The sequence below is a fragment of the Arachis hypogaea genome, chromosome 18 (genome assembly GCF_003086295.3).
Source record: "Arachis hypogaea cultivar Tifrunner chromosome 18, arahy.Tifrunner.gnm2.J5K5, whole genome shotgun sequence".
NCBI lineage: Eukaryota > Viridiplantae > Streptophyta > Magnoliopsida > Fabales > Fabaceae > Arachis > Arachis hypogaea.
Genome location: NC_092053.1, coordinates 51055456 through 51076462, shown reverse-complemented (window position 1 = coordinate 51076462; position 21007 = coordinate 51055456). Strand labels below are relative to the sequence as shown.

Genomic DNA, 21007 nt, shown 5'->3' with positions numbered 1-21007 from the left:
AGGTGGCGTCGAGTACCGGCGCGTGCGCGCGCGGTGCGCGCTCGCGCAGGGAGTAAAGTGACTAGGGCCGCGCGCGCGCGCACATGTCGCGTGCGCGTCCATGCGCTTGGGCTGGGGGCACAGGATAGGCACAGGGGTGGCATAACTCTCTGGACGAAGTACCAGAGATTGCTTTAGCGTGTGTTGGCGCGCGCGCGCACAGTGCGCGTACGCGTCCACGTGGTTGTGCCCCAGGCATGAGAGGGGCCTGGAGGGGGCTCAACTCTCTGTGAAATGGCCCAGAGAGGGGTGCAGAATGAAAGGGCGCGTGCGCGGCTGTGGCGCGCGCGCATTCCGTGCTTGCTTTGTATGGACGCGTGCGCGCCAGGTGCGCGCACGCGGCAAAGGTGCTGGGCTGGTGGCTTAGTTTAGGCTTGAGAATGGCTTAACTCTCTGTAAAATGTACTAGGGGGGAAACAAGGCAATCGGCGCGGACGCGCACCATGCGCTTGCGCGTCGATTGGCGGGTTTCGCTCATGTGCGCGGACGCGCCATGTGCGCGCACGCGCAGAGGGGTGGGTTTTTCTAAATTTGCAAGTGGTTACACCCTTTTCGACATTTCAAACCCCCCCTCCATGCAGCCACTTAAGCACTATAGCAAATGAAGTCAACAATGAAGGGGAGTTGTCATTAAAATCTAGCTAACAAACATGAAGTCAAGTGTCTATGTACAAGTATCAAAGGAAGATCTTACCATGGTGGGGTGTCTCCCACCTAGCACTTTTGTTTAACGTCCTTAAGTTGGACTTTCAGTAGCTAATAGTGTTTATTCAAGAGTTGCATCCCTCAAGAGGAACACTTCAAATTCCTTGGCGTTCTTTCTTTGCTCACCATGATACAATTTGAGACGGTGCCCGTTTACCTTGAAGATGTCCGGGCTTGATGGGTGGCGCAAGTGGTAGACTCCATAAGGTTCTACTTTTTCCACTTGGTAGGGTCCATCCCACCTTGATCTAAGCTTTCCGGGTAGTAATCTCAACCTTGAATTGTAGAGAAGGACTAGGTCACCGGGTTGGAATTCTCTTCTCCTAATGTTCTTGTCATGGATGGCTTTCAACTTTTCCTTATAGAGTCTAGAGTTGTCGTAAGCTTCCAATCTCAAACATTCTAATTCCGCCAATTGAAGCTTTCTCTCTACTCCGGCTCCGCCCAAGCTCATATTACACTCCTTTACGGCCCAATAAGCTTTGTGTTCAATCTCCACCGGTAAGTGACATGCTTTACCATATACAAGCCGGAAGGGGCTCATGCCAATGGGTGTCTTGTAAGCCGTTCGATAGGCCCATAGTGCATCGGAGAGTTTAATGCTCCAATCTTTCCTATTTGGCTTTACAATCCTTTCCAACACATGCTTGATTTCCCAATTAGAGACTTCGGCTTGGCCGTTTGTTTGAGGGTGGTAAGCCGTGGCGACTTTGTGGATGATGCCATATTTTCTCATGAGGCCGTCTATTCTTTTGTTGCAAAAGTGGGATCCTTGGTCACTTATGATTGCTCTTGGGGCGCCAAAGCGACAAATGATATTGTTCCTCATAAAAGAATACACAACATTAGCGTCATCCGTTCGGGTGGGGATTGCCTCCACCCATTTTGACACATAATCGACGGCTAACAAGATGTAGAGAAAGCCATTGGAATTTGGAAATGGTCCCATGAAGTCGATTCCCCATACGTCAAAGATTTCGCAAAAAAGCATATTTTGTTGGGGAATTTCGTCCTTCTTGGAAATATCTCCAAACCTAATACATTGGGGGCAAGATTTGCAATAGAGAGAAGCATCTTTGAGAAGAGTTGGCCACCAAAATCCGCAATCAAGGATTTTTCTTGCCGTTTTTTGGGGCCCGTAGTGACCACCTCCTTCGGAAGCATGGCAAGCGTCCAAGATTGCTTGGAATTCGGTTTGAGGTATGCACCGTCGCACTATTTGGTCCGCTCCACACCTCCACAAATAGGGGTCATCCCAAATATAGTATTTGGATTCGCTTTTCAGCTTATCCTTTTTGTGTTTGTTGAGATTGGGAGGGAAAGTGCGTGAAACCAAATAGTTTGCTATTGGGGCGTACCAAGGAACCACTTCCGAGATTGCATACAAAGTATCTAAAGGAAAGGAATCATTGATAGGAGTGGTGTCGCCTTTTGTGTGTTCGAGGCGACTTAAATGGTCCGCCACTAGGTTTTGGGCACCGCTCCTATCTTTGATTTCCAAGTCAAACTCTTGTAATAAGAGCACCCAACGAATTAATCTCGGTTTTGATTCCTTTTTTGCCAACAAGTACTTTAGTGCCGTGTGATCCGAATATACTACTACCTTGGAGCCAAGAAGATAGGCTCGGAACTTGTCCAAAGCAAAAACAATAGCTAGAAGTTCCTTTTCGGTAGTAGTGTAGTTGGATTGGGCTCCGTCTAATGTTTTGGAAGCATAAGCTATGACATAGGGGATCTTACCCTCGCGTTGTGCTAACGCGGCTCCTATCGCATAATTCGAAGCATCACACATGATTTCAAAGGGTTGAGTCCAATTGGGTCCTCGTACAATAGGGGCTTGTGTCAATGCTACCTTGTGTTTGTCATATGCTTCCATACATTCCTTGCTCATCTCAAATTCGGTGTCTTTTTGTAGTAATCGAGAGAGAGGTAAGGCCACCTTGCTAAAGTCCTTGATGAATCTCCGGTAGAATCCTGCATGTCCAAGAAAAGAACGGACTTCCCTCTCGGAGGAGGGGTAAGGTAAACTGGATATGACATTTATCTTTGCCGGATCTACGGAGATGCCTTCCTTTGATACTATGTGTCCCAAAACAATGCCTTGTTTGACCATGAAATGACATTTTTCAAAATTTAAGACAAGGTTTGTTTTGGTGCATCTTTCTAAGACTTTTTCAAGGTTACCTAAGCAATGCTCAAATGACTCACCATACACACTAAAATCATCCATGAAAACTTCCATTGATTGCTCTAGAAAGTCCGCAAATAGGCTCATCATGCATCTTTGAAACGTTGCCGGTGCATTGCATAGGCCAAATGGCATACGCTTGTAAGCATACGTTCCAAAGGGGCAAGTAAATGTAGTTTTTTCTTGGTCTTCTAGAGCAATATGAATTTGGAAGTATCCGGAGTAGCCATCAAGAAAACAATAGTATGATTTACCGGCTAACCGATCAAGCATTTGATCGATAAATGGTAGTGGAAAATGGTCTTTTCTTGTGGCCGCATTCAATCTTCGGTAGTCTATGCATACTCTCCAAGAATTCTGCACTCTTGTTGCTATAAGTTCACCACTTTCATTTTTTATTGTTGTCACTCCGGACTTCTTTGGCACTACTTGGACCGGGCTTACCCATTCACTATCCGAGATAGGATAGATGATGTCCGCTTCAAGTAGCTTAGTGACTTCTTTCTTTACCACCTCAAGAATAGTTGGGTTGAGTCTCCTTTGAGGTTGTCGGACCGGTCTTGCTCCTTCTTCAAGAAATATGCGGTGCTCGCATACTTGGGGGCTTATTCCCACTAGATCCGCCAAACTCCACCCAATTGCCCTTTTGTTTTTCCTCAATACATTCAGCAATTTTTCTTCTTGTTGAGGAGTTAACTCTTGAGCAATTATCACGGGTAGCTTTTGGGCTTCATCGAGGTATGAATACCTTAAGTGAGGTGGTAGTGGCTTCAATTCCATCTTCTTGTCATTCTTTGAAGTTTGAGTTTCCGGATGGTTTGTATGGTGTGTGGTGTTTAGTTCGCTCGACTCTTCATTTGCTTCTTTGACCATGCACTTCTCATCTAATCTTGCAAGATGCACTTCGGCTACTATGTTATCGATTGGGTCACACCGAAATAGGGAATGGTTCTCCGGTGGATGCTTCATTGCTTCCTCTAAGCTAAAGCTTACAATTCTTCCATCAATTTCAAATGAGTAGTTCCCTGAGTAAGCATCAAGCTTAAATCTAGAAGTTCTCAAGAAGGGCCTTCCAAGTAGGATAGAGGATGCTCTCTCAGTTTCGCTTGACGGCATTTCAAGGACATAGAAGTCAATCGGAAACACCAACCCCTTTATATCCACCAATACATCTTCCGCAACACCCGCTACGGTTATTATGCTTTTATCCGCTAGGACAAATCTTGCCGTCGACCTTTTTAGTGGGGGCAAGTTCAATATCCGGTAGACGGAGAGCGGCATGATGCTAACACATGCTCCGAGGTCACACATACAATCTCTAAATTGAACTCCATTGACGGTGCAAGTGACCATACAAGGGCCCGGGTCATCACACTTCTCCGGTAATGTTCCCATCAAAGCGGAAATAGAACTCCCCAATGGGATGGTTTCCAATTCAAGAATTCTATCCTTGTTTATGCATAAATCTTTGAGGAATTTAGCATATCTAGGAACTTGATGGATGGCATCAAAGAGGGGGATGGTTACCTCAACTTTCTTGAACATTTCTACCATTTTGGGGTCGAGTTCCATGCGCTTTTTAGCTTTCTTTGCAAGTGTTGGAAATGGAAGTGGTTGAGCAATTTCTTCTTCCAAGGTTCTTTTGGCCTTGGTTGTCTCCCTTGTTGGTTGGGCTTCATCCTCAACTATGGCTTGTGGTGTCTCCTCTTCCACTACCTCTTCTATCTCTATTCTCTCTTCCTCTTGGGCGGTTGTGATAGGACTTGGGTCCTTTGCTTCCTTTTCTTTTAGTTGTGTACCGGATCTAAGGGTGATGGCATTGATGCCCCCTTTTGGGTTTGGTTGAGGTTGAGAGGGAATGACACTTTGGATTGGGGGTTGAGGAGTTGGGGTCGATGGTGTGTCCATGCATGCAAGAAGAGCTTGTAATGTAGAGGTGAGGCCGGTGAGGCCGGTGAGGCCGGAAGCAAGTGTGTTTTGTAATTCCTTTTGGCCTTGGATGATGGTCCGGAGTGTTTCATCTTGGTTGGAGGGGGTGGTTGCATATGTGAGTTGAGGAGCTTGTGATTGGTTGGGTGGTGGTCTTTGATGTGGTGGTTGATATGTTTGGTAGTTTCTTTGTGGGTTTTGTTGATTGTATGGTTGATTTTGGAAGTTGTATGGTCGGTTTTGTGAGAAATTTTGCGAGTTGTTATTCCATCTTTGACCTCCTCCATTGTTGTTGTTATCCCTATTCCCTTGTTGATGATTGTCTTTCCAATTTTGATTATTGTGTCCACTTCCTTGGTTGTAGCTTCCTCCTTGATAAGGGTGCCCTTGGTTAGGATTACCTCCTTGGTAGTACCCTTGATTAGGGCGGTCATAGAAATTATGGGTGGCCGCCAAAGTGTTGTCTTCTTGAAGGTTTGGGCACTCATCCGTATAGTGAGAGTAGCAAGAGCAAATGCCACATACTCTTTGAGGGACCAATTGTTGTTGGTTGTGTTGTTGAGATGGTGGAGGGTGTTGTTGATATGATTGAGGTTGTTGTGGTTGTTGTTGGTTCAATTGGAGTTGCCTCAAAACGGATGTCATCTCATTCAAGGATTGAGTTAGAGCGGTGGCTTCACTACTAGTTGATACCTCGTTCACGGTCCTTGGACGGTTGACTCTTCGCCTCATATGTTGATTGGATTCGGCTAAGTCAATGATAAGTTGCCATGCCTCATCCGCGGTTTTATATTTGGACAAAGAACCATTGCTAGAAGTGTCCAAGAGGGTTCTATCTTGCTCTCGCATCCCTTGACATATGTATCCAAGCAATACTTGAGTGTCGAGCATGTGATTAGGGCATGCATCTAGTAGTTTGCGAAACCGTTCCCAATACTCATAGAGTGGTTCCGTCTCACCTTGCACAATACAAGACATTTCCTTCCTTAGCCTATCCATTTTTTTCGGGGGCAAGAATTTATCCAAGAACCCCCTTCTAAGTAGGTCCCAATCGGAGGTAACTTCACTAGAGAGAGTGTAGAACCATTCTTTGGCCTTGTCCTCAAGAGAGAAAGGGAAAGCAAACAACCATATAGCAACTTCATCGGACCCTTCCCGTCTAGTAGTCGAGCATATGCGGTGGAAGTCCTTGAGATGTCGAATAGGGTCTTATGCGGGAAGCCCGTGAAACTTGGGTAGGAGATTGATCAAAGCGGTCTTCAATTCAAAATTCGCATTCAAATTGGGGTGAGTTACATGAAGGGGTTGAAGGACATAATCCGGTGCACCCGCTTCCTTGATGGTAACTCTCCTTGGAGCGTCCATGGTATTAGTACCTAAAACAAAAGAAGAATTGTTAGTGAGATTGATGGGAGTATGATTAATGCCTTCTTTGAGTGACGGTTCAATGTTCACTTGTAGTAAGGTGGTTGAGGTGGTGAAAACCTCTTCACCTTTTCCAAATCTTAGCCGCCTCCGAGCTTGTCTAATATGAAACAAAGTTCGTTCTATTTCCGGATAAAAAGGGGCTAAGCTCGGATTCGGTTGTGAACGCGTCATGCAATGAAGGAGAAATGGAATTCATTGTAACGATGAGGAGTTAGTCAATTGAGCAATTTACAATGAAGTGCAACTATGTACATATATACATGCTTAATCCAAAACAATAACATGGCACACTAAGCAAATTCCCCGGCAACGGCGCCATTTTGACAAATGAATTTTTGCCGGTATAGAAGTTATCAAATGATCAATCGTAGTATAGTCTAAACCGACGCAAACTCCTTCGTCAAACAAATCTACAATCTATATCCGAGAGTACTAGTCTCCCGAGTCGTTCTCCCTTGGAATTGCCAAAGTGTGCATCTTATTGATTTAGTAAGCCTTGTTGGAATTCTTTGAAGGTTTTAGCAAGTAATGAGAAACAAACAATCAATTATCAAAAAACTTGGCTTAGGGTTGGCATTAGAATTTCTATCCTTATAGTCCATTCAATATTGACAACAATTAGGCCTTGCTTCATTTAGTTAGCCCCTAGGTATAGAGGGAAGTCAAATGAAAGCAATCAACTTGAGTCACAAGTCCTAGCTTCACCTTATGTGAATCTAGCTTTAGTGCACTCCAAGTCAACTAGCAATCCCTAATTCTAAATCAACTATTGATACAACTATTCAACTTCTTCCAAAGACCAAACCCTATGCCAAGTGTAAAAATTCTACTCCATAGCTAGTGTTGTCATTTTATCAAACATGTGATGAGCAAGAAGGAAAGTCATAGTAAAATGAGAAGAAAAGTTGAATTGAAAGTATTGCAACACAAAGATCTAACAACAAGTCTCAAAGAGTAGCAATGGAAATCAAATTCTCAAAATAGGAATGAAATCCAAAATTACAAAGTTGAATCCTAGATCTATGAAAGTGGATCAATTACATCTACCACTTGAACTAGAGAAGAAAATCTATGACATGAACAAAGTGGAGTGAGAATTGTAATGGATCTCACCAAAAAGTCATTGAAAATCCAGAGATTAGATGAGGATGAACCCTAGTGAAGCTTGGAACCTCCCTCTTCTTCTCCCAAAAAGTGTAACTAACTCTCCTCTCTCCCCAAAATATCTAGATCTCAAAAAAATGAACTAACTAAGTGTCCTTAACCCTTGTTCCTTTGGTCTTCTTAAGCTTTTCCCGCCAAGGTGTTTCTCCAAGAGTGGGATCCTTAACTGCCTCCATGCCTAAGTCACGTGACTTCTTAAAAATCATATTCGCAAATCGGCGCGCACGCGCAAGGCACGCGTACGCGCCGTTGAGACGTCTTGTAATGTGCGCGGAGGCGTGATGTACGCGTACGCGCCCATGAAGATCCTGGCTTAACCGCTTCTCAAGCCGGCTCTTGGCTTTGGCCCCACGTTGCCCTATCCGCGCGGTCGCGCAAGGTGCGCGCACGCGCCCATGCGGAAATCTCCAAAGCTTAATCCTCATGCTTCCTTCCTTTGTACCCGTCTTCCTTCTCTCTTTCGGTCCATTCCTACTCTATATCCTGAAACCACTTAACACACAAGTCACGGCATCGAATGGCATCAAGAGAAGATTAGAAATGTATCTATTTTAGTGCGAAATAAGCATGTTTTCATTCATGAGGCGCAACTAGGAAAGGAATGCAAAATCTTGTATTTTCACATAGAAAGTGTGTGGAATCAATAAAACCCCTGAAATCAGCACAAGATAAACCCTCAAGTTGGGGTTTGTCAATAGCCTTGCCTTTTCCTTTTCTCTGGCTGGCAGACATCCTGAAAAATAGAAAACCAGGATATAGTGAAAACAGGAAAACAAATAGGCAAATAATCAAAAGAAACACAAAGTAGCAAAGGAGCAATAGGATAAGGAAAATGAGTTATGTAAATGTGCATTAAGGATTGTATAGGAGTTAAAAGTTCAAAAGGAAGAATTTACAATCCAAAATGTAATTGAATACATGTTAAATAGAGAAATTAACATCATGCCATGGTTAGAATGTTAAAAGAAAGTGAAAGAAAATCAGAAGAGAAGTTTTGAAAGGTTAGTTTGGTTAGAATTGAAAAAGAGTTTAGGAAGTTAACAATAGTGAGTTAGTAAAAAGTGGGTTAAAGTAAGTGGCAGAATGAAAATATTCCAAGTAACAAGTATTCACAGTTAGAGGCTATAAGTAACTCATATCCAAATAAGGAAAACAGGTTGATGATGATTCAAATAGATATAGAAATAGCAAAAATTGGAATCAAACATTAAAAATGCAAGTTATGAACCAGGAAATCAAATAGAATAAGAAAACTTGCCCTGGCATTCATGAATGGTTTGGTTAAATCTAAGGAAAGTACAGTTGAAAACGCCAAAACCAAGACATGAATAGAAACATTTTACAGAAATTTGGGTAGCATTCCGGCTAAAATTGGATTGTCCCGGAAAATAAACAGCAACAGAATAGTTCATATGAATTAAAATACAGCTGCAATTACATATAAGGAATATAAACATGAAAATTCAGTGTATAGAGCAGCAAGAAACAAGAAAGTACAGCGGATGAACATTACAATCATCACAGCAACAGCAGAATAAAATAAGAAACAGGAACAGTACAATTAAACAGACCTAAATCCAATAACCACATCCTAGGCTACCTAACAACCTAAAATCCACTACAACATGCATATCTAACTAGCCTAATGACGAACATAAATAGAAAAATGTGAATTAACTACGAAGGATAGAAGGGTGGCGTTCGTCGGAACCTGGTAGGCGTAAGAAAGAGAGTAGGGGTAGAGAGGTGGCTGGGTATGATGGTGGTGGCATCCGGCGCGGCAGAAGAGGGTGGCGCGGCGGCGGTGGCGGCTGTTCGGAGGAAGGGAGGGAAAGGTAGGGGTAATGGTGGTGGGGGGTAATAGGGGAAAGGAGGGGGGCGTGTGGGTGGCGCTGGGCAGTGACAGCGGCGCGGTGGTGGTGGTGGCGCGGCGTGGGCAGTGGCGATTAGGGGGGAAAAGAAGAAAGAAGAAGAGAGAAGGGGAAAGGAGGAAGGGAGTGGGTGGCGCTGGGCAGTGGTGACGGCGGCGTCTGGCGGTGGCGGTGATGGTGGCTGGGTGGTGGTTGGGGGTTAGAGACGAAGAGAGGGAGTGGAGGGGTTTGGGGAGGGGGGCGCGACTGATAGGTTCGCATGACTGGGGGGTTATAATTTGAATCCACGTGATCGCGTGGAGCACGTGGTCGCGTGGAGCACGCGGTCGCGTGGTTGGGCTGACATGGTGGTTGACGCGATCGCATGGGGCACGCGATCGCGCGGAGGGCAAAAAGAGTGAATGACGCGATCGCCTGGGGCATGCGATCGCGTCGCTGGCATTTGTGCGAAACGCACAATTCCAGCGTCGTTTTAGCGCAACTCTCTGTCTCCTTTTGGGGTGTTGTGTAATCCTATGCGACGCGATCGCGTCGCTCACGCTGTCGCGTGGGATTGAGGTTGTGCAAGTGACGCGATCGCGTGGGTCATTTGTGCAAAACGTACAATGGCCGCACGATTCCAGCCTAACTTTCTGGATGTTGGATCTTTACGCCGATCTCCAGGTCATGCGGCCGCGTGAATGACGCGGTCGCGTGGATAGTGTTTTTCGCAATTTGACGCGATCGCATGAGTGATGCAGTCGCGTCGCACACCCTTTTTTTTATGCAGTATGCAGAATGCAACGATTAATATGAATACGATGCAAAACTCCAGGTTCAATAAAATAAAACTTGAAAACAAATAGAACTAAATAAAAATTGAAAAAGGGACGATCATACCATGGTGGGTTGTTTCCCACCTAGCACTTTTAGTTAAAGTCCTTAAGTTGGACATTGGATGAGCTTCCTGTTATGGCGGCTTATGCTTAAATTCATCCAGAAATCTCCACCAATGCTTGGAATGCTGATAAACCACTATTTTATGGTTTATCTTGTACTCAATTGAGTGGTTTTTATTAACTCTTTACCCACTTATTCATACTATTTGCATGGTTTTATATTTCCTTCCTAATTATATGTTTTGATTGAAAACATGCTTCTTTGATCTTATATTTGCTTATTATTAATCCTCTCTTATTACCATTAGATGCCTTGATATGTGTGTTAAGTGATTTCAGAGATTACAGGGCAGGAATGGCTTGGAGGATGGAAAGGAAGCATGCAAAAGTGGAAGGAATACAAGAAGTTGGAGAAATTGCTAAGCTGTCCAGCCTGACCTCTTCGCACTCAAACAGCTATAACTTTAGCTATAGAGGTCCAAACGACGCGGTTTTAGTTGCGTTAGAAAGCTAACGTCCGGGGATTCAATTTGATATATAATATGCCATAGTTTTCCTAAGGCTAGGTGACGCAACTGCGTGACCCATGCCGCCGCGTCGCAGTGACAAAAAACCAGCGTGGCAAAATTCGAAACCAGCGAATTCTGGACTGTTTTTGACCCAATTTGCGGTCCAGAAAACACAGATTAGAGGCTATAAAGTGGGGGAATACATCCATTCATGAGGAGGCTCTCATAATTCACAAATTTAGGAGTAGATGTAGTTTTTAGAGAGAGAGGTTCTCTCCTCTCTCTTAGGATTAGGATTTAGGACTTCTCTTAGTTTTAGGAGTGACTCTCAATCCCAGGTTCTTTATTTTTATTTATTTTTCCAATTGGCTTATGAACTTTTTCATGTTAGATTTTACTACTTTGAATGTATTTTATTTGAGGTATTCCAGATATTTATGATTTTAATTTAGCTTTCTACATTCTTGGCTTTGGTTAAGGTAATTGGTGACGCTTGAGCTGTCAAATAAAACAGTGGTTGAAATTGGCAGATTCTGATTGAACTAGGATTGCTCTAAAGCTAGTCTCTCCATAGGAGTTGACTAGGACTTGAGAATCAAGCCAATCAGCCCACTTAACTTTCCTTTATTTAGTAAAGGTTGACCAAGTGGGATTAAAATCCAATTCTCATCACAATTGATAAGGATAGGACTTCCAGTTCTTATACTTTGCCAAGAGTTTTTTTTATAGTTATTTATTATCTTATTCTTCTTGTGCAACATACTACTTCCTTACTTTCTAAAACCCCTAATTTACAAGACTCATAACCAATAATAAGAACATACCTCCCTGCAATTCCTTGAGAAGACGACCCGAGGTTTAAATACTCGGTTATCAATTTAAAAGGGGTTTGTTACTTGTGACAACCAAAACATTTGTATGAAGGGATTTCTGTAAGTTTAGAGACTATATCTACAACGCGACTGTTTTTATTAACTTCTTTTCTGGCAAAAATCCTAACGTCAAAATGGCGCCATTGCCGGGAAATTGCAAACGTGGGCCTTATTATTGGTTATTGTAAATATTTTATTTTTTTTGTTTATTTGTTTTTGTTTTTATTTTTTATTTTTTGCTTTTTCTTAAGTTAAGAGGTTATTGGTTTTTATTTCAAAATTTTTATTTTTCAAAAATCAAATTTCAAAATTCAAATTTAAAAATTTTCAAATTTCAAAAATTTAAAATTCAAATTTCAAAAATTTAATTTTCAAATCCAAAACTTAAATAACCTTTTAATTTAAATTTATTTTTATTTTTGTTTTTAATTTTTTTATTAGCTACTATGAATTCTCACCCCTCTCGCTTCAAGTTTGATTCCAATGTTGTTATTAGGAATGGAAACTATAATGAGAACAGGCATCAAGGTTGGAAGAATCAAAGATGGGAGGAGCCACAAGGATTTGATCAACCCTTATGGCAACAACCACCTCCAATGGACTATCAACAACCACCATAATATGCCTATGAACCTCCTCAACACAACTTGGGACCACCATACTCACAAGCCCTTTTCCACCATTCACCTCCATATGACCCTAACCCTCATCCACCATACCAACCACCTTATGAACCAAATGAACCCTCCTACCTACCCCAAACCTCCATGGAGAAAGCACTTGCCGATTTAAACTCTACTATACAAGCTCTCTTCACCCAAATCAGACCACCAAATACCTTCAACAATCAACCCTCAAGCTCTAGTGCACTTCCTTGTCAACCACAGAATAATCTCTCCATCCCATCACCACCATCCATGGAAGAGCACCCACATCCATCAATCCAAGAGCAAGATGATCCCAATTATGCTATTGATATGGAACAGGAAAGAAGGAATCCTCTTCGCGAATCCATACTTCATAAAGAGCTAGAGGAGGCCCTACGGGTAAGGGTAGAAGAGACCCTTGAAGATGAAAGAATAGTTGAAAGGAGTTGTCATGGAAAGAAAAACATCGAGAATGAGTACGATTTTATACTTAAACAACTGGACAAAGCAGCAATTATTAAAAAGGAAGAAGTGGTTGCAGACTTAAGAGATGCTGTACCTCCATTGGAAAGTCCAGTCACAGAGCCTCCTTCCACGGTGTTTGATGTTGATGTTGAGAAGAGCGTACAACCTCCAAGGTAGATCATGGTTGAAGATTTTGTAGAGGTTGATCAAGAGGTAGAAGATGTCAAAGAAGAGCACAAGGGAGTGGAGCTTGAAATTACCTTGCCAAAGTTGTTGGAAACCCCTCCCCCTAAGTTGCCATCATCCTTCACAACATTCAAGTGGGTAAAATTCATATCCCATAGCTTTCTAATCCCACTTGAATATGGGCTACTAGAGATGGATGGTCAACTTAGAGCTCTTTGTGGCATTAAGAGTAAGAGGATGATGGCCAGTGATAAGAATTGTCAAGCAAGGTTCAACATGGTTGTGTGCTCAAAGTTTAAATGCAAAGGTTGGTGTAAAGCTCAACTGAATGGGTCTAGGAAGTTGTTTGGCTGCTTACATGAGAATTCAGACTGCTTGCCACCCGGAGGGAACAATATTGCTCAACCAAAAGACGGGTGCAAAGGCAAGGTCTGGGACCCCGGAATCCATTCTATCAATCACCACTCTTGGGGCCTGGTCACTTGCTTTAACTTACTTGAAGGCTTTCTACGCCTAGTTTGGGACCCCGGAGGTTACTGGAATCACAAACATTGGTGGAGATTCCTGGATGAATACAAGCATAAGCCACCATAACAGGGAGCTCACCAAATGTCCAACTTAAGGACTTTAACTAAAAGTGCTAGGTGGGAGACAACCCACCGTGGTATGATCGTTCCTTTTTCATTTTTTTGTTTTATTTATTTTCGAGTTTTATTTGATTTTATTGAACCTGGAGTTTTGCATCACATTTATATTAACACTGCATTCTGCATTTTCTTTTCAGATAAAAAAAAAACACGCACGCGACGCGGCAGCGTCGCTGACGCGTCCGCGTCACCAGTGCAATGGGAAGAAAAAGATTGAACAGAGAGTCACGCTGGAGCGTGGCTGGAGGCGTGCCAGTGGCACAAATCGACCCACACGACCGCGTCGCCGATGCGTTCGTGTCACATGGGAACTTTGGCCTCCCACGCGACCGCGTCACCCACGCGGCCGCATGACCTGAAAATCGACGTCAAAAGGGTGCATGGCCGAAAGTTGTGCTGGAGTTGGGCTGGACTCGTGTTGGAAGCCCAAGCCCTCCCACGCGAACGCGTCCGCGTCATATTGGAAATAAGGCCACCCGCGCGATCGTGTCGACCACGCGACCGCGTCACCCTGGATTTTGGCAATACTGAGTTTTGAACAGAAAGTTGTGCGACCGCGAGGCTGCACTCGTGCCACTAGCACAAATCAAGTCACGCGATCGCGTGCCCCACGCGTCCGCGTCACCCAACCTTATTGCGAACCACGCGGCCATGTCACCCACGCGACCGCTTCGCCAGCGTCGCACACCTTAACCTCATATGCCAAAATATTTTATCTTTTCTTTCCCAATCCTAATTTTTCCTCCCTCCTTCCTTATTTACTTCTTCTTCCCTTCCTTCCCTTCTCATTCTTCTTATTTTTCTTTTTTATTTTATTTTAATTTATTTGCATACTTTCATTTATTGCATTATTTTCATTGGTGTTGGAATTTTATTCGGGTCATTGTGGATTATTGCAAAATTGTTTGGCAATTATATTTTTAAAGGGTTGCTTGCATGTTCAATTTTTTTACTATTTAATGCTTGCTTTTCATAAACTCCCTTTACTATTTTAATTGAATATAATTGTCAATACAAACATGGTAATTTATTACAAGTAATGCTTGGTCTATGCTACTCATGCCCTTTTTCCGGCATGCCAATAAACACCCTGCATCCACTTATCTTTCGATGCACTGGCTATTTTTCATTGCTGGCTTTTCACATGTACTCGAGAGCATGTGTTAATGTCAATTACATCCTAATGTGCATCCATCACCACTCTTCCATTCTCTTCCTTGCTATATATCTATTTGAATTTAATTTACTTTCTCTTCCCTTCTTCAGGATGGCCACCAAGGAAGGAAAGGAGAAAGCTACTCCCAAACCGCCGGCAAGGAAAAGAACAAAAAAAGAGCCCAGATGAGAAACCACAACCCCTATCCACTTGCACATCTTAGCATGCACCGAGGACGGTGCAATCTTTAAGTGTGGGGAGGTCGATACCGATCTCCATAGATTAGTACTTTCTTGTCTCAAACACCAATGTTTAAATTTTCTTTGTAGACTAGTTGTTGCATTTGCATGTTTGTTTGATTTTTGCATATTTTACCACTTGGTTGAAGTAATATTTTCTTTTTCAAAAAAATTTTTAGAGAATTTCACTAATTTGAATAAAATTTAATGTTACACTTGTTTGAAGAGATATTATACTGGAACATGGTTTAGAACTCGAACACACAAAACCTGTGAGATTTTTGAGCCTATTTGAATTGGTTGCATTTTATCAACCAAAATTCTGTTTTAGTGTGTATTTTCTCTCTAAAATTGTGATATTTGTCTTGCTTAATTCTATATTTCTATTATTTGATGTATGCATACACTTACATGATTAAGGCCTTTGTTTCACTGAGCTTACATACCCATATGGCCTTACCTTTCATTATCCTTTGCAAACCAATTTGAGCCTATTGATGCCAGGGCATCTTGGCCAGTTTTACTGACATTTTCTTTACTATTTTTAGGTTAGTTTCATGCATTTCTTTAGGAAATAAGCTAGTTTTGGGTAGATATTCACTTATGCCTTGACTCAAGCATACATTGTGCATTTTACATAATTTCATGAGGATTTTGCATAAGTTTAGTGACAAAAATTATGTTGCATTACTCATGACTTGGACTAGAGCTTTGATGTACTTTATTGCTTGATTTCAGGACCAAAAGGAAGCAAGAAAAGGGGAGGCAACTTGCAAGGTTAATGAGAAAAGTGATTGCCAATAACACTATAAAAAAAAGCCATCAATGCCCACGTTAGAGAGTCACGTTAACTAAGTTAACGTGAACTCTAACGTGGAGAAGAGAAGATGAGCCAATGTTAGTGACACTTAACATTGTCACTAACGTTGGCAATTACTCATAAGTGGCCACGTTAGAAGCCACGTTAACTAGGTTAACGTGGCCTCTAACATTAAAGGGGAAAGAGAAACCAACGTTAGTGACACTCAACATTGTCACTAACGTTGGCCTATGGTGCAAAGTACTACGTTAACTCCCACGTTAACTTGGTTAACGTGGGAACTAACGTAAGGGATGAAGAGTTGTCGACAACGTTAGTGACACTCAACATTGTCACTAACGTTGAAGCAACCACACAACCCCCAAGAGTCACGTTAACTTCCACGTTAACTTGGTTAACGTGGAAGCTAACGATGAGGAATGAAGGATGAGCCAACGTTAGTGACACTCAACATTGTCACTAACGTTTGGATGGCTAAAAGATGGCCACGTTAGAAGCCACGTTAACCTAGTTAACGTGGACTCTAACGGGAGACCTAGGGGCACATTGGAACATTAGTGACAATGTTGAATGTCACTAACGTTTTCGAAGGATGGCAAGGGCCACGTTAGAAGCCACGTTAACCTAGTTAACGTGAGCTTTAACGTGAAGCAAGTAGGGGCACACTGGAACGTTAGTGACAATGTTGAGTGTCACTAATGTTCTCGAAGGTTAACAAGGCAACGTTAAGAGCCACATTAACCTAGTTAACGTGGGTTTTAACATGAGGCAAAGGGGTGCATTGGAACGTTAGTGACAATGTTAAGTGTCACTAACGTTCTCGAACTTATACTCTCACTAAATATTAACACCCCTAACGTCCTGAGCTGAAGTCTCTGCCCACTTAGCACTTTCTCTCTACAAGTAAAGCCAAGCCCAAATGAAGAAAAGAACTGCTTCAAACTCAAGATCCAAAGGCCCAAGACTTGAAGAGTAAACTAGAAGCTGAGAAGAGTAGTATATATAGGAGTAGCTTTGAATTGTAAAAGAAGTTCTGGAGGCTGGGAAAAAGAGAACTACTCTCTGTATTTTACTTTCTCTGAAATTTCTAGTTTTATGATGTATTCTCCATCTTTGTTTTCATTTTCAAGAGCTATGAACAACTAAACCCCTTTCATTAGGTTAGGGAGCTCTGTTGTAATTTGATAGATCAATACTAATTTTCATTATTCTTCTTCTATCTTTTCTCTTGATTTTACTTGAAAGCTTTCGATCTTCATCCAATTGAGTAGTTATCTTGAAAGAGAAGCTATTCAAACTTGGATCTCTTTTGAACCTTGAAAGAGGAATGAAGAGATCAAGCTAGAAATGCTTTCTCATGCTGGACCAAATTGGATTTGGATGGGTATGTGACTATAACCCTCTCAATACTTGATTTGGGAAATGCATGTGGTATAATCAGTGACCATACTTCATCTCTTCTCATGAGCAATTGACCAAGGAATTGGCTATTGATCAAGATTTGAGAGATTGAATTGCAAGAAATTATGATTCAATCACTTAAGATTGCCAAGGAGATCAATGAGTGCATTGATTGAGGAAGAGATGAAAATGAACTTGATCCGGAGAATTGCAACATCTCCTAAGCCCAATGAACTCCCCATCTCTGATCTTACCCATTCTCTTTAATTTCTGTCATTTACTTTTATGAGCAAATCCCCCATTCCCATTTACAATTCTGCAATTTATTTTCAGTCATTTACTTCCAGTCCTTTAAGTCTAGCATTTACTTTTCTGTTATTTACATTCCCGCCATTTTATTTTCTGTAACTCTCAACCCAAATTATGGATTCGCTCAACTAGAACATTCTTCTAATTAAAGTTGCTTGATCAATCAATCCCTGTACGATTCGACCTCACTCTATTGTGAGTTTTTACTTGACGACAAATTCGGTACACTTGCCGAAGGGAGATTTGTTGAGAGACAAGTTTTCCGTGCATCAAGTTTATGGCGCCGTTGCCAGGGATTGATTGTGCATCAACAATGATTAAATTGGAAGATCACTAGATTGAGCATTTTTATTTTGTGAATTTCATTTTTCTGTTTGAGTGATTTACTTTTTGTTTTAGTTAAACTTCTTCCCTTCCCCCTCTACTCTTTTATTTTTTTTGTTATTTTCAATTCTGTTTGCTAACCCACTAACTGTTTGATATATTGCATCACCCACAACTAACAGTTATTCTGACACAAATACTGTCTGCACCTATTTTCTTTGCTTGTACTTGTTGGTTGTATGACAGGGAGAAGAAGCGGGGCTTCAACTTCCTTTGATTCTGAACCTGAGAGAACCTTCCTTAGACTAAGGAGGGAGGCAAAAGAAAAATGTGTAGTTGGTGCTGAAGAAGAGGAGGAACACTTTGAGGAATACTTTGAACCAAACATGGAAGACAACATGGAAAATCTTCATGAAGAAGAGACTCACAACCATGGCAGAGGAGGTGGAGCAAATCATGCTGGGGAGGATAGAAGAGTTTTGGGCTCTTTCATTAATCCAAACCCAGGCAATTGTGGAAGTAGCATCCAAAAGCCAACAATCCATGCCAACAACTTTGAACTTAAACCACAGCTCATCACCCTTGTTCAGAAGAACTATTCGTTTGGAGGAAGTGTTCAAGAAGACCCCAATCAACATTTAACCACCTTCCTGAGAATATGTGACACAGTGAAGTCTAATGGTGTTCATCCTGACGCCTATAGACTGCTCTTATTTCCCTTCTCACTCAGGGACAAGGCAGCCAAGTGGCTGGAATCCTTCCCAAGGGAGAGCTTGACAACTTGGGAGGATGTGGTGAACAAATTCTTAGCAAGATTCTACCCTCCTCAACGAATCAATAGGCTGAGAGCTGAGGTCCAATCTTTCAGGCAACAAGATGGTGAGACTCTATATGAAGCATGGGAGAGGTTCAAGGACTTAACAAGGAGGTGTCCACCTGACATGTTCAACGAATGGGTGCAGCTGCACATTTTCTATGAAGGGCTCTCTTATGAGTCAAAGAAGGCCGTAGACCATTCATCTGGAGGATCTTTGAACATGAAGAAGACCATTGAGGAAGCCATAGATGTTATTGAAACAGTAGCAGAAAACGACTACTTCTATGCTTCCGAAAGAGGGAACACAAGAGGAGTGATGGAGCTAAACAATGTAGATGCTCTGTTGGCCCAAAACAAGCTCATTACCTTGCAGCTGGCTGACCTCACCAAGAAGATGGAGAGGAACCAAATAGCAGCAATCTCCACCTCATCAAAAATACAAGAAGGAGTGAATGAAGAAGCAGAGGGGAGTCAGGAGCAAGCCAACTACATTGGGAATTCACCAAGGAAAAACTATGATCCATACTCCAAGACTTACAATCCTGGATGGAGAAACCACCCAAACTTTTGGTGGGGAAGTGAGCAAGATCAAAACCAAGACCAGAGACGTTACAACTCCAACAACAATGCAGCTCACCAGCAATTCACCCAGAGAACATCTCAACATCCCCACAACAACACGTCTCCACACACTCATCAAAACCAAAACAGCACGTCTGCTCTGAATCACTCATCAATTGATGACAAGCTCTCTAAGATTGAAGCCTTACTTGAAAGAATATGCCAAGAGATTCAAGAAAACAAGGTATTCAAAGAGGAGGTGCGAGCCAATATTAAGAACCAGGGAGAGACCATTAGGAAGCTGGAATTCCAGGTGGGATATTTAGCTGAGAAGATTCCCAAACCTACTGATAGCTTCCCAAGTGACACGAAGAAGAACCCCAAGGGAGAAGCAAAGAAAGTAAGATGGGAAGATTGCAAAATGGTCACTACAAGTGATCAAGAGATTGAAGACAAGCAAGGCAAAATGTGCAAACAACCTGAAGACAACTCAACAAAGGAGGAGGATAGAGATCACAAAGAACCAGAAATCTCACAACAAGAGCTGCTAAAGCTCTATGCACCATTCCCTCAACTGCTCAATGGTGCTGTGAGAAAAAGAATATACTCAAGGTTCCTAGACTTGTTTGCATCTTTGCATGTGAACATACCATTCATCAAGGCAATTCAACAAATGCCTGCATTCATCAAGTATATGAAGGAACTTCTTCCCAGGAAAAGCTCACTCAAGGGAGGGCAGACTATAGTGATGAACAAGTAATGTAGTGCCCTTATTCAACCTGAGTTGCCTACAAAAAGAAGAGACCCAGGAAGTTTTCATATCCCTTGTGCCATAGGTGAAAATATGTTCGACAGAGTACTATGTGATTTAGGGGCCAGCATCAACTTATGGCTTTATCCCTGGTGAAGAGGCTGCAGATCAATGAGATAATGCCCACAGATGTCATTATCAGACTGGCTAACAAAACTCAAAAGCAAGCAATGGGAGTGGTGGAAAATGTGTTGCTAAAGGTTGGGAAGTACTTTCTCCCAACAGACTTTGTCATTCTGGACATGGAAGAGAGTCACACTCATCCAATCATACTTGGTTAACGTGGAAGCTAACGATGAGGAATGAAGGATGAGCCAACGTTAGTGACACTCAACATTGTCACTAACGTTGGGATGGCTAAAAGATGGCCAGGTTAGAAGCCACGTTAACCTAGTTAACGTGGACTCTAACGTGAGACCTAGGGGCACATTGGAACGTTAGTGACAATGTTGAATGTCACTAACGTTCTCGAAGGATGGCAAGGGCCACGTTAGAAGCCACGTTAACCTAGTTAACGTGAGCTTTAACGTGAAGCAAGAAGGGGCACACTGGAACGTTAGTGACAATGTTGAGTGTCACTAACGATCTCGAAGGTTAACAAGGCAACGTTAAGAGCCACGTTAACCTGGTTAACGTGGGTTTTAACGTGAGGCAAAGGGGTGCATTGGAACGTTAGTGACAATGTTAAGTGTCACTAACGTTCTCGAACTTATACTCTCACTAAATATTAACACCCCTAACGTCCTGAGCTGAAGTCTCTGCCCACTTAGCACTTTCTCTCTGCAAGTAAAGCCAAGCCCAAATGAAGAAAAGAACTGCTTCAAACTCAAGATCCAAAGGCCCAAGACTTAAAGAGTAAACTAGAAGCTGAGAAGAGTAGTATATATAGGAGTAGCTTTGAATTGTAAAAGAAGTTCTGGAGGCTGGGAAAAAGAGAACTACTCTCTGTATTTTACTTTCTTTGAAATTTCTAGTTTTATGATGTATTCTCCATCTTTGTTTTCATTTTCAAGAGCTATGAACAACTAAACCCCTTTCATT

At 42.3% G+C, this 21007-nt stretch overlaps 1 non-coding gene across 1 annotated transcript; it reads right to left on the bottom strand.

Annotated features, from left to right (window-relative positions):
• Window positions 1-18616: 18616 nt before the first annotated feature.
• On the bottom strand, window positions 18617-18720 carry LOC112774702 (small nucleolar RNA R71). The gene has a single exon (XR_003189170.1). It is a non-coding gene; the product is annotated as a small nucleolar RNA R71 (small nucleolar RNA).
• Window positions 18721-21007: the final 2287 nt, after the last annotated feature.